Genomic DNA, 14597 nt, shown 5'->3' on the forward strand with positions numbered 1-14597 from the left:
ATCTTTGTAACATCTCCTAATGTCTAGCTCAATAGAAGGCAGCTATATTCTCATAACTTCTGTTATATTCAATCTGTTGTAATCTTATACCATAAAACGAAAAATGTCTTTTGTTCAGATAAGTAGATCCTCAAAATACCTATAGCTAATATTATGTTTAATGATTAAAGACTAAATAGTTCCCCCCTAAGATCAGAAACAAAGCAAATATATTCAATCATGCCTTTCTTATTCAATATACTGGAAGGGTTAGCCAGCATCATGGGGAGATAAGAAAATAATAAAGGCCCATAGATTGGAAAATGAGAAATATTTTTATTTACAGATGACATAATTCTTCACATAGAAAACTCAAGGAATCTATAAAACCAAACCAAAACCAAACCAACCAACCAACCAACCAATGAAAAACCCTAAGAATTGCTAAAACTAAAAGTGAGTCCAGTAAGATAATCTTTCATTTCTATATGCAAGCAATAAAAATGTAGACATATAGATTAAAAATAAAATATGATTTACAATCACTCAAAAAGTGAAATACTTTGGTATAAATTAGACAAAAGATATAATCCAGAACTTGTATGCTTAAACTATAACATAATGAAAGAAATGATCTAAATAAATATTCATGGATTGGAAGATTCATCATGGTAAGATGTCAGTTCTTTCCAAATGAAAACTCTGGCAATATTTCTTCTAGATTTAAATAAAATTATTCTAAAATTTATATAGAATTGAAAAGGACATACAATAGCTAAATTTTTGAAACAGAAGAAAAAACTGAGTAGAATCTTAATACATAAATATGTTTGATAATTTAGCAGAAGGAGAGATTATTGCAACTGGATAGAGAACCTACAAATAGAGCCATATAAATATGACCAAGTGATATTTGACAAAGATGCAAAAACAACTCAGTGAAAGAAGGACAGCTTTTTTAACAAATGGTGCTAGAATATCTAAACATCCAGAGGCGGGAAAAATTGGACCTCAAGCTGAACTTTAGAACTTAAACATAAATTAGAATGAATCATGAACCTAAAGGTAAAATTGTAAGAGTTTTAGAAAAGTATATAAGATAGTCTTTGAGTTTTAAGGCCAGACCAACAGGTCTTAGACTTGACATCAAACATACAATTTATAAAAGAAGAACTTGATGTACTCAATTTGATCAAAATTAAACATTTTGACCACAAAGACCTTGTTAAGATAATAAAAAGGCTACTTACTTGGACAAAAATATTTGCAAAGGACATATCTGACAAAAGACTCTGTCTAGAATATACAACAAAGTCTCAGAGCTCAACAGTGAAAGAGAAACAACGCAATTAAAAATGAGCAAAAGAAATGAAGAGAGACTTCACTGAAGAGAATATCCAGATGGAAAATAAGCACATGAAAAGATATTCAATATCGTTAGCCCATCAGGGAAATGTGAATTTAAGCTATGATGAGATATTACCATAGGAGAATAGGGAAAATAAAAAATAGCAATAACACCAAATGCTGATGAGGATGTGGAGAAACTGTTCTACTTAATTTATACATAGTTGGTAGAAATAGAAAATGGTATGCCCCCTCTGGTAGACAGTTTAACAGTGTATTGAGAACTAAACATGCGACCACCACATGATCTAGCAATGACACTCCTGGACATGTGTATCAGAGAAATGAAGACATTTTCACACACAAGCCTGTACACAAATGTTTATAGCAACTTTACTCATGATAGCCCCAAATTGAAATCAGTCCAGAACTTAATGAATGAATAGCTAAACATATCGTGGTGCATCTATGCCATGGATTATCAGGAAGGGCCAATAAATTAGATAGATATCTATACAGCATCCTTTAAATGTCAAACTTGCAGAAGTATTGGTTGCTAGCTATTAAGGACAACAGGTAGAATGGACAGGGGATGTCAATGCTGCTATAAAAGATTAACAGGAATAATCCCTGTTGTGATGGTTTTGTTCTGTATCTTGATTTTATAAGTATCAATATTTTGTGATGCTGTATCACAGTTTTAAACATGTTAAGTTACTGTTGAGGGAAACTGAGTAAAGGGTTCTCTCTGTATTATTGCTTTCAACTGCATTTGAACTACAATTATCTCTCAGAAAAAAAAGTGCACGCATGCACACACATGGCTTAGAAGAAACATAGTTTTATTCTTCAAACCAGAGATAAATTCACTGGCTTTAGAGGGTGGTACCTAGAATGACAGAGTTAGCTGAAAATTAGTTTACTTTTTGTTTTTTAAAACTTGGAAGACATAATGACTAGTAATGTTCTAAAAATTTAAGTAAATACTTTTCATAACAGTGGTAGGAAGAGTGTTGACTGAGAGTATTGAAAATTTCCTTTTACAATGGTTTAACTGAGATAATTTAGTGTATTGTTACTATTCTAAATATATAACAACAAGTGCTATAAGACTTGGCATACCTCTTGAGCACTGAAACTTTGTTGCCAAGGGAAGCTGTTCACTTTCAATGGTTTTCATTGCCTTGGAGGACTTACTAGGGAGTTCTTATTTACAATAATAGTGAGAAGGAATAAAAAGTAATAGATAATCTAAATAAATACACTGAGAAATAGTATTTTTATTTTATAATCCAATTTTCTTTCAAATTTTGTACCTTAAATGAGGTCAACATCAAGAGAGTTTTGGTGCATTGGTTTGGAAAACGCATATAAAGAGATAAGTCAGTGCTCACTTAGGCAGCACATGCACTAAAACTGGAACGATACAGAGAAGATTAGCATGGCTCTTGTGCAAGGGTGATATGTTAATTCGTGAAGCGTTCCATATTAAAAAGAAGAGATAAGTCAATTTGTTTATAATAATGTAATATTTTAATATTAGGTTGGCATAGAAGCCCTTATAGAGCACTACTATAAAAAAGCAGAATACATGTTGTTAAGGACTAAGTGTTTGTCTTTTCCCCCTTTCCAAAATTCTTATGTTGAAATATTAACCCCCAATGTGATGGTAACACGTAGTGATGCCTTTGGGAGTACTTAGGTGATAGGGTGGATTACTTAGGTAATCTCATGAATGAGATTAGTGACCTTCTAAGAAGAGACAGAGGAGAGATAATCTCCACTCTCTGCCACATAAATGGAAGATGACTGTTAACAATAGTCAAGATCTGGAAGCAGCCCAGGTGCCCATCAGTAGATGAGTTGATAAAAAAGCTGTGGTACATTTACACAATGGAATTCTTACTCTTTGTGGCAGTGTAGATGGACCTGGAGAGTATTGTGCTAGGTAAAATAAGTCAGTCAGATAAAGACAAGTGCCATACAATTTTACTCATATGTGGAATTGAATGAACTATCAAGCAACATAGAGACAGACCCATAGAGAGAAGGCTGACAGCTTTTGGTGGGGGGTTGGGTGGGGCTTTCGGGCTTGGGTAGCTGGGTAGGTGAGTGAGTGGGGGCTTTGAGAAGAAGAGAAAAAGAGAGGAAAACATCTGATGGAAAATGGAAAATAGTGTGGGAATTGCCAGGTTATGGGGAGAGGTGGAGGAAGGTACAGAGAGATAAATGGTGATGAACGGAGACTGGACTTGGGAGGATGAACACACAATGCAGTGTACAGATGAGGTATTATGGAATTATGTGCCTGAAACACGAGTAATTTTGTTAACCAGTAAATTCAATGAAAAGAGAAAAAAGTGTTCTCATTAAGCATTAAATATCCCAGCACCTTGATATTAGATTTATCAGCCTTCAGAAACGCAAGAAAGAAATGTTTCTTGTTTAATCCATTCAATCTATGATATTCTGTTATAGTAGCCCAAACTGACTAAAATAGATCTTAAAATACTTCAAGAATTCCATATAAAAGGGTGAAATATTGGCATTTCCAGGGAAACCCATATTGCAGGGGCCAAGGCCTGTTGGCCTGCGGTGGCACAGCAAGATCACACCAGGCTGAGAGGGCCTTCCCACTGCCGTGACTTCCCTAACACTGGGCCATTCAGTAGAAACGGTTCCCTTTAGCATTTCTGATCTGCTGTTGGAGTCTGGGAGATAGAGAGGGGAAGAGACTGATTTTTTCCAAAGGGCCTTGGAGAAATTGTGAAGAAAAATTATAATAGATGTTTCAAGGTGTCTTTTAGTTAGGCTATTGGGTCTAGAAATCTTTGAGCATGGGAACACGTGACATTTGTTTTTATCTGCTTTTATATACAGTCCAATTTGAATGAATCAAAATGACATTATTTTCATAAAAATACTAAGAGCCTGTGTATTACTTTTAATCAAATGTAAGAAGTTATTTATGCCAGAAAGCAATAACATAGACATTGACATATTTTCAGAATAATACTTCCTCAGCAAATGCCTCATGTAGTCGCCTCATTTTTCACATGCAGGAAACTAAGTTTCTGTAGAGGGAATGGATTTACTCAAGTCCAAAAACTAATTAGTGGTAGAGTAGGCCCTAGACCACGTGTCTTTTACTTCAAGTTCAGGGTTGTTAACTGTAGTATTTTATTAACAGAGAAGATATATTTTAGTGGCAATTTCTTTTACTCTTCCTCTGCAAAAACAATAGAAAACTAAAATGCATAGTTAAATATTCTGCGATGTTTGTGGCAGATACTTAAAATGGTTCAATTTATAAATATTCTTTGTGTTTTGCAGAGTCTGGAAAGCAAAAAATTGCATTTTCAAGATTCCCTTGTGGGTACATTTTTGGATGTGTTGAAGTTCTGCCAATCACATCAGTTTGGCAAGACTTAAATTCAGATCTAAGTTGTGCGGGGGGAGGCTGTGATTCTGAGGTCTGGGATTGCCTGTTAGGGTTACCCTGGAGCCCATTCAAATATTCCCTCCAGGCTGTGGTGATAAATGCCTTTCTGCTTAACCCAATTAGAGTGATTTGTATCATCTTCAACAGAACCCTAACTGTTGCAGTGTTACCAGATGAAAAGCAAAGGGTTGTGAAACAGACTGAAATGCAGAAATGGAGCCCTAATGGTCTTGAGCTAAGAAAGAAAAGCATAGATTGGGCTGAGATTAAGAGAAGGGGCTGGTGTCAGAGAAGGGAAGGAAAGCTGGAAAGAGGCACATGAATCAAGTCCTAGGAGAAATCAGTGACAGTAGAGTCACTCTTATGTTATGATTACTTTTTGGAAATTAACCTTCAACAAGCACTTGAGTCCAGTTGAGATCATCCTAGAAACCACGTGAAGTATGGTTTCTAGAAACCTAGAAAGAATGAAGTATGACTTCAGAAGCGGCTTTCTGGTAGAATTTCTGCAACCACCACAAATATCTCCTGATCTAGTCACCGATGCCTGAAATTCCTTTAACAGGGAGCATGTTATACATAATTAGAAATAAAAGTGTCAAAATGAAAGTGCTGATTGAGTTGATGTGAAAAACTCATCAATAGAAAAGTGTAACTGGTTAATTAAATGAGAGTGAATGATGATTTCAGGGCCCTTATTGCTTTAGTGGTAGAACTGAACAACATTGATAGAGGACTTACTGTGAACCTGGCCCAGGGCCTCATGTTTTCACACACTCTACCACATTTACAGTATTTTTATTCTCATTTTCAGGTACAGAAACTAAGAATCAGAAAGATGGAAAAGCTTGCCTGAGTCATGAAGACAAGGCCTGGGACAGAGGCTTATGAAATTTAAAAATTTTGTGTTGGGTCAGTCTATTTGCCTTTGTATCACTAGGGATAAGTTGAAACTGCTCAGATGCAGTTTTCTCATGGGAAGGCAGGCAGGAAGTTCTGTTCTGCATGATTTATGCCTTTTTTCCTTTAAAGATGGCTTACTTTTTTATAAAGGGTTGATTTGGCCCAGAGGATTTATTAATAACAACCACAACAAATAGCATTTGTATGTCAGTTTATACTCTACTCTATTTTCTTGCAATGAATGTTTTATACATTGTTTCTTTTTATCTTCATAACAAATGAATAGAGACAGGTACTATTTTATTCCCTTCCACGTTTAAGATGAAATGAGTCCCCAAAGTTAAAGTTATTGCTTCAAAGTGCTCAGTAAGTGAAGATTCTGGATCCTAGATGCAAGGATTCAGTCTCCAGTCTTCACTAGAATCTATTACTGTTTATGACAGGTAAGTACTTACCTGGTGACTCTCAAAGACATCTTGAACCACACAAAGGCCAATGGTACAGAAAAGATGGTTCTGTTTAACACTTTATCCATCTCATCCCCAGGAGCCACTTATGCTATCGATCACATGATACGTTAACTGTTGGGTGGGGCAGGGCTGGGAATATAAGACAGAAAACTGTAAACTGTACTTGAATAAGAATTAAATAAAAATTTTAAAAAGTCTGTCTTCTCAGTATTCTGCATGTACAGACTATGAGGGCTGGTGTTTTACCTTATTCATTTTAATAGTCCTAGCAGCTATCATAATGCCTTGCATAAAGTAAGCATTCAATATATTTTAATTAATGAGTCCCTCCAAAACATTAACTTTCAAAGCAGGATAAAAAGAGTAAATGTTTCACTCCAATGTTTTAGCTGGTTCCTTTCCCCCTTTTATTTTTACCATGATGGATTTAGTGTATGGTGACTAGCATGATGCATAAAAAAATATTGGTACTGAAGTAATTTATGTGTTTTAGAAACACCCCATTTTTACTACCAGCTATTCTTGGCCAAACATTTTGCCAATTATTTCACTACTAACTTAAAAATCTGGATAGAAGCATCTTCTGTAGAGGAGTACATTGTTGTGATTTTCTTCTCCCTGCAGACATTGGAGTAGCAATATCTTTTGGTGCCAAAACCAAATGGTGATGGTTCCTGCCTTTGGAATCATGATAAATGAAGTTGCCCCCAAAGTGAAATTCAGTCTGGGCCTTCATATTGCCAACTGCTGGCTAGTGAAAACAACCATTAAGAGAAAGGGCCCTGATTTATCTCTTCAATTTTCTCATGCAGACAGCATTTGTTGTCAAATGGTACCTAAATTGAATAAAAACATTCCAAATTTTAAATTTTTAGTTTTTGACCTTTGTATGTGATGGGAGGCTGTTGCACATCGGCTCTGGAGATCTCCCGGGATTGAATGGCTGTTTGCATTACAGACTGGCCTAGATTGCGTTCTGTGCCCTTAAGTTGGTGGTTACTGCATAACATTTTTTTTAACTGCAGGAAACATCTAGCTTTGTTGAAAATGTCCATATAGTGTTCAGGTCATTTTGCAGCCCCGGATACATCAATGTTTCAAAGAGTTGTTGACTCAGATATCATGGGTGTGGTCTGCAGGGTTTACAATATTCGAAAAGGAGAAGGAAGTAGAGCAGAAGTCTGAGAGTTACGGAGATTATGGTGTCTGAATAGTCAAAAAATTACATAGGATATGCATATAAAATGCAGATAGATTCAGAATTGGGTCAAACCAATGAATTTACCACTTTATATATTGGTTTTAGCACTATTTACATTATATTACAGCTAGCCCTTTCTTTGTCTTATTTATCCACTGAGTTATCTATTTACTATCTTACCAATGTTAGAGGTTAAATTTTATTTACCTTTGCAAAATCTTGTTACTTGTGTAATCTAGCACCATTGTCAAGCCAATTCATAACATAATAGATATTCAGTAAATAGTTGTTGATGCTTCAAATACTCTGCCTATATGCTACACGACTATTGCCCTTTAGTTGTATTCTATGATGAACATATACAAAGTGGATTTAAATGACTCCCTCAATACAAAATAAATCTATAATATAATGAACACTTCAAATTATAAGGTTTATTTAAACTAAATCTTGTGGGACTAATGCTACTAAAATTTTGAATATTTTCTCTTTATTTTCAGATAGAGAGAGAACCTTGAAATAAATTATGCGAATAACTTAATTTGGTATATTATAATTGTTTTGCAACTTGCACAAAAATGTAATATATATCTTTTGTTCTTCCAACCAATACTGTGAGGTAGAAATGTCAGGTGTATTACTGTTATTAATTCCACTTTACAAAAAGAAAGGCAAATTTCAGAAAATTCAAGTGAACTTTCTGTTTTTTCACCTAGTAGGTATTGGGTGAAGGATTGGAACACAGATTTTCTGACTTCAACTACTCTGAATTTTTTCACTACCCTCCACTTTTCATTTAAACCTACAGAGCATGAAGTTAAAACTTGTTAATTTGAAGTGGTTAGTAGTTAAACTTAGGAAACCAGGCGTTTTTTCTTGTTTGTTCCATAAATATGAAACTGATTGCACCTTGAGACTGAGGGGTGTGGTGAAAAGGACCTGGATTTGAAGTCAAGGTTTGAGTATCAGCGGTGCTACGTGTATGTGCCTTCAATCACAAGTTTCTATAGATTCTTCAGTAAACTACAAATAAACAAAATAAATAAGAAAGAACGAATGAGATGCCACAACAATCTGTGTGAATTTGAAACATCATTTAACAATTTGGTAACAATGTTGTCTCATTTGTAAAATGCCACTAACTATACTTATTGCTCAGGGCTGGATGAAGGATAAAGTATAAAGCACCCAAGACTTGAACTTGGATATTGTATTGACTATTTGCCACTGGTGGCTGAGTCCTGCCATAAAGCAGATAATTAACTTGACTTCCTATATTTTATCTGAATATGCATATGCTTAACACATTTTAGAGTTCAAAATGATAAACTGTCTCATTTATATTATCCTTCCTTCTAAACATACATATTTATAATCTTTCTATGTTGTAAGNTAGATTCTTCAGTAAACTACAAATAAACAAAATAAATAAGAAAGAACGAATGAGATGCCACAACAATCTGTGTGAATTTGAAACATCATTTAACAATTTGGTAACAATGTTGTCTCATTTGTAAAATGCCACTAACTATACTTATTGCTCAGGGCTGGATGAAGGATAAAGTATAAAGCACCCAAGACTTGAACTTGGATATTGTATTGACTATTTGCCACTGGTGGCTGAGTCCTGCCATAAAGCAGATAATTAACTTGACTTCCTAAATTTTATCTGAATATGCATATGCTTAACACATTTTAGAGTTCAAAATGATAAACTGTCTCATTTATATTATCCTTCCTTCTAAACACACATATTTATAATCTTTCTATGTTGTAAGTTTTATAGTTGTATCTTCTGAATGAATTTTGGGATAACAACATGTCAGATTAACCAGGCAAAATGTTAGGCCTGAAATGTTATATTGTCATTGATGCTATTGGTATTAGTATCTTTTCCTCATTCAAAAAAATTCATAAAATCCATGACTAGGAAGATAAACTTCACTCTGCAAAGCCCTTTCTGGCTTGATTCATAAATAAGATTAATGTGGTGGGGAAATTATCTTTTATTAGATCACGTATTTGACAATTTTCAGTATAAATAGCTATTTATTTTCTTACTCAGTGTTTGAACTTTGGCTTCTTTCTGGAAGTTACAACTAAAAATTGCAAAAAAAAGTAGTCTTTTAAGCACAATATGTTTGACATTAATTAGTTTCCACTCTTGAAAGCTGGTATGAAAAGCATAAATTTATGTCTAAGACTCAGGAGACTACACTTAATAAGTGAATGAATATTTAGAATAAAACAAAACCAAAAACAACATTGCATGTGAACGTTTCTGGCTGAGTAGAAGCCTCTGTTGAGAGAAAATAAGGAAAGCAGTCTTTCCTATGTGCTAGGCATTTAGAATAAAGATTTTGAGAATGGTAAGTATTATGATATTAAATGACCCTCTTATTTTTGTCACTTTTATTTAAAGTCTTTTATATATTTCAATAATAAGCCAGGTGTTGAAGGACAAATACCATATGATCTCACCTTTAACAGGAAGCTAAACAACAAAACAGACAAGCAAGCAAAATAAAACCAAAGACACTGAAACAGAGAACAGGCTGACAGTGACCAGAGAGGAGAGGGGAGGGAATTTCAGGGGAAATAGGGAGGGATTTAGAGGAACAAATATAAAGGATACATGGACAACAACTGAGAAGGGTGGAAATGGGAGGGAGGGGGGAGCATGGGGGGTGGGATGGGATGGGAGTAATAGACAGAAAACTGTACTTGAAAAATAATTAAATAAAAATTTTTAAAAAGTTAAAAAAGTAAAGTCTTTTATATATTGAAAATACTAACCACATAACAAACAAACAAACAAACAAACAAACCCACTTATCATCCAAAAAGATCGCTTGTAACAGAGTTAAGAGGAAATGTCTGGCCCTAAATTGTTTACCATCTTTACATAAAAACTAGCTGTGTTTTTAAAGGTTAGTTTATTGAAATGCTATCACATTTTGGCTCTGTTGGGTTTCCTTCAAAGGCAGTGTTCAGTTGATAGGTAAGGGGTAAACAAGCCACAGCCCAGGTAAAGCTGACCTGCTCTTGTAGAAAAGCCACAAGAGAAGGTGGAGATGCAGATGATGAAGGATGTATGGGGCATACAGACACTTAGGTGTGAACACACTCAGGCCTTTTATTTCCAAGACTTTTCTAATGATCAGGAACAGCTATGCATGCTGCCATGATGCAGGAGATGACTGGAAGCTGGCAGTAAGAAATCAGCCAAGGGCAGTGGAGTAGTATTCTTTAGAGGCCTGTCAGAAAGACTCCCTAATTGTAATTCTTTTAATCATCCCCCCGAGGACATGCCTATTGTTTTGAGAAAGAGAGGGAGAGGGAGGAAGAGCGAGAAAGGATACACAGAGAGAAAAGATCAGTGTGAGAGACAACATTGATCAGTTGCCTCCTATGTGAACTCTGACCCGGATCTGAACCTGCAACCCAGACATGTATCCTGATTGGGAATTGAACCTACGATCTTTTGGTTTACAGGAGGACACTAATTGACTAAGCCGCACCAGCCAGGGTTCCTTAATCATAAGTGACACATTAGTAAGTGCAGTTCTCACCCCTTTTTTTAATCACCAGAAGAAGTAGATATCAGGACCTAGGTAAGAGCAGACCAATGGCCTGGGGAAAACTTTCAAATAAAGAGAGACATCTTGATGCTTAGTCTTTTTAAAATTAAAACCACACTTTGAACTAGATTTCTACATTTAATTGAATTTCTGTATGTCATAGGATCCACTGATGTGCATTAGAAGAGTCTAAAAATCATTGAAACTGCCCTGGTTGGCGTAGCTCAGTGGATTGAGCGTGAGTCTGCGAACCAAACAACCAGCAGTTCAATTCCCAGTCAGGTCACATGCCTGGGTTGTAGGCCAGTTCTCAGCAGGGGACGCATGAGAAGCAATCATGCATTGATATTTCTCTCCCTCTCTCCTTCCCTTCCCCTCTAAAGATAAATAAATAAAATCTTTAAATAATAAAATAAAAATCATTGCAACCATTAAAATTTTATTATCACAGATGTTTTTCTTGGGATAATATCCAGAACTTCATTTTAATGACTTTATATTTCTGCTCTATGTTTTAAAATATTTGTTCTGTTTGATTTTCTGTGCTATCATTTTTGGTTCTTAGCAAGTGATTATTCTCACTTTTAGTTCATATATTGACTTTGGTACTGTTGTTTGGGGGGGTGGGTACAAAAAATCTTTTCAGTGCCACAATAAGTTTTCCTGAATGTTTGTTTCTTTTTTTAAAAAAGATTTTATTATGCCAGTACCAGGCTGCTTTGATTATAGTGGCCTTGTAATACACTTTGTTATCAGGTATTGTGATTCCTTCTATTTTGCTCTTCTTTCACAAAGTTGCAGCAGCTATTTGGGGTCGTTTATGGTTCCATATAAATTTTTGAAGTGTTTGTCCTATGTCTGTGAAATATGGCATTGGTACTTTAATAGGTACTGCATTGAATCTGTAAATTGCTTTGGGTAGTATGGAAATTTTGATGATGTTAATTCTTCCAATCCATGAACACGGTATATGTTTCCATTTGTTTGTGTCTTCCTTGATTTCTTTCTTCAGTGTTGTGTAGTTTTCTGCATACAGGTCTTTTACCTCCTTGGTTAGGTTTATTCCTAGGTATTTAATTTTTTTTTGCTATATTGAATGAAATTTTTTTCTTGATTTCTGCTTCTGCTGTTTCATTGTTGGTACACAAAAACATGTTTTGTTTCTGGATATTGACTTTGTATCCCGCTGTTTTGCCAAATTCATTTATTAGGTCAAGCAGTTTTGGGGTGGAGTCTATAGGATTTTCCATGTATACTGTCATGTCATCTGCAAACAGTGACAGTTTCGTTTCCTCCTTTCTGATTTGGATGCCTTTTATTTCCTTTTCTTATCTGATTGCTGTAGCTAGGACTTCCAATACTATATTGGATAGAAGTGGTGAAAGTGGACAACCTTGTCTTGTTCCTGATTTTAGTGGAAAAGCTTTTAGTGGAAAAGTTTTTGCCCATTGAGTATGATGTTGGCTGTAGGGCACTCATATATGGCCTTTATTATGTTGAGGAATGCTCTCTCTATTCCCACTTTACTGAGTGTTTTTATTATAAATGGGTGATGTACCTTATCAAATGCTTTTTCTGCATCTATTGATGTGATCATGTAATTTTTGTTTTTGATTTTATTATTTATTTTACAGAGGGGAAGGGAGGGAGAAAGAGAGAAACATCAATGTGTGGTTGCCTCTCTCATGCCCCCCACTGGGTACTCAGCCCACAATCCAGACATGTGCCCTGACTGGGAATCAAACCAGAGACCCTTTGGTTTGCAGGCCAGCACTCAATCCACTGAGTCATGCCAGCCAGGACCAGAACGTTTGTTTCTATTATTGCTGTTTTGTTAAAGTTGTCATCTGTAGCTTCTAAAAATTCTATTTCACCAGTAACTACTTTAGAGTCTTCTTCTTTGTTGTCTTCTTGTTGCTGGTTCTCCTTAGGTGTGTTTTTTCCTTACTTGCTCATGACTCTTTCACTCCTCATGTGTCAGGTCCATATGTTGTTTTTTCCAGCAGCAAAAAGAATGAGAGTTCTCTGCAGCTGCAGCACAACGGTGGGAAGTTTTCATCTTTCTTGAGAGCATTATATGCTTCAGTTTATTCCCAGCAGTGAGTGCTGTCCACAGCATCAAGGAAAAGCAACTCAGCCTTTGTGTAGATCTCTCTCAGTTCCTCTAAAGCCAAAGCAGAACTTTCTAGAATACTATTCTCTCAACACACACACACACACACATACACACAGCTCTTCCTCAGGAGGGACAAAGGGCTTTTTAGGCAAACTTCTCTGGAAAACAAAGTTCCCAGTTTTCTTTCTCTGCTTTTCTTTGTCTGGCTTAGAGATAAAAAGTACTGAGCTTGTTTTGTCATCCAGGAATTCCAGCTAGTTTCTGTGCCATGAAGAGGCAATTAAATGGTACTAGGAAAGGAAAATGAGTTTGCAAATTGGCACCAACCCCTATCAACTTCTCAAAGGCATCTGTGATGTTAAGAATATTAAAATCCACTGCCTTCTGGTTTATATATGTTATATATATATATATATATATATATGTGAGTATATTTATATATATTTGGGGAGGTGGATTTATATATACACCTGGGTTTATATATACAATCCAGGCATGTGCCCTGGTTGGAAATCAAACTGGAGATCCTTTGGTTCGCAGGCCAGAGCTCAATCCACTGAGCCACACCAAGGAGGGTGCATTTTTTCTTATTATCTCCTTTTCTCTCACTTACTTTATTGTAAGAGTACAGCATATAACACATATAGCACACAAAATGTGTATTAATCCATTGTTTACGTCATCAGTAAGATAGTAGGCTATTAGTAGTTAAGTTTGGGCGAGTTGGAAGTTACACAGGGGTTTGTGACTGTGCAGGAAGAGGCACCTCTAACCCCTGCAATTGTTCAAGGGTCAACTGTAAAATTATTTCAGAATAAAAAATTTAATTTAAAAAATACAAGAAACTCTACTGACAGCTTGGAAAGCTTATATGACTTAGACTACACCTTTAGTGTTGGCTACCTTAAATGTCAGAGACATGATTCTAAAGCAGAGCTTCCCAAACTTTATCAAGTTGTGGTCCAGCAGAAAATGACAATCCTGGGGTGACCAAGTTCCAGCTCCATCTGGCTGCCCCAACACTGAGGATATAGTAGTATGGGCACACCTGGATCCTGCATTTGGCGTACCAGCTTGCTAGTGCCCCAGTTTAGTGGGGCACTAGCAAGCTGCCTAATGTGGCTTTGAGAGGGCACCTAAGTGATGCCACCATCCGAGCCTAGCACACCTCTGTTACAGAAGTTACTGTGGAAGAGTAAATAAACACATTTATCATACTTTGCTTCCACCAGTATTACTTGGCTGACTTTATGTTGGAGGGGAAAGAGCCTAATTATCAAACACCATGACAAACATTTATTTTATTAATTATTGTGAACCCACAAATACCTTCTTCCCTAAAAGAAATAATGACGGAAAGGAATCCTTTCTATTTACTATCATAAATAGTTGAAACTTGTACAGCAGGAGAAAGTTATCTGCATTGCTCAAATATCCAGTAGTTTCTTTGTGTCTGTTTTTACCCTTCTCATCCTGACCTCACCGAGCTCCTCCCAGGCTGCTACCATAAGCTGTAAGTGCCCTCTTCCTTGACATATCACATGTCCCCCAGGCATTG

At 35.9% G+C, this 14597-nt stretch overlaps 1 non-coding gene across 1 annotated transcript; it reads left to right on the forward strand.

The window, feature by feature from the left end:
* Positions 1-2712: 2712 nt before the first annotated feature.
* On the forward strand, positions 2713-2819 carry LOC118997954 (U6 spliceosomal RNA). Its single transcript, XR_005068775.1, has one exon. It is a non-coding gene; the product is annotated as a U6 spliceosomal RNA (small nuclear RNA).
* The last annotated feature ends 11778 nt before the right edge of the window (positions 2820-14597 follow it).

The sequence above is a fragment of the Sturnira hondurensis genome, unplaced genomic scaffold (genome assembly GCF_014824575.4).
Source record: "Sturnira hondurensis isolate 20B ecotype Veracruz unplaced genomic scaffold, ASM1482457v3 Scaffold0013537, whole genome shotgun sequence".
Lineage (NCBI taxonomy): Eukaryota > Metazoa > Chordata > Mammalia > Chiroptera > Phyllostomidae > Sturnira > Sturnira hondurensis.